Raw genomic sequence first — 387 nt, 5'->3', positions numbered from 1 at the left:
TCCCTTTCTAAGTCTCATTGATTTCCGCGGAGCCGCTTTCCTCGCGCAGCCTTGGCAAGGCGGCCCCTCGCTAGCTAATGGGCGAGACTCAGGTGCTGCAAAATATTCAAGTGCACGGAGCAGCCTTTGTTCTTCCGCAGACACTCCGGGAAAAAATTTGCATGTGTATTTGTCAAATTGCCAGTAATTAAACATGTGTCTCTCCCCCCCCCCTTTTTTTTTTTTGGAAACTGAAGGGCGCGCTTTCTCTCATGCACACCCACACACCCTCATGCGTGTGTGTGGAAAATGGGATGGGTGTAGAGAAGTCGCAAATTCCTCGAAGTGAAGCGAGGGCGACGGGAAACCTAGCGGAGTTGAGGAAGAAATGGGGTGGGTGGAGGGATC

This window comes from Podarcis filfolensis (assembly GCF_964270895.1).
Source record: "Podarcis filfolensis genome assembly, chromosome: 10".
NCBI lineage: Eukaryota > Metazoa > Chordata > Lepidosauria > Squamata > Lacertidae > Podarcis > Podarcis filfolensis.
This window is presented reverse-complemented; position numbering follows the sequence as displayed.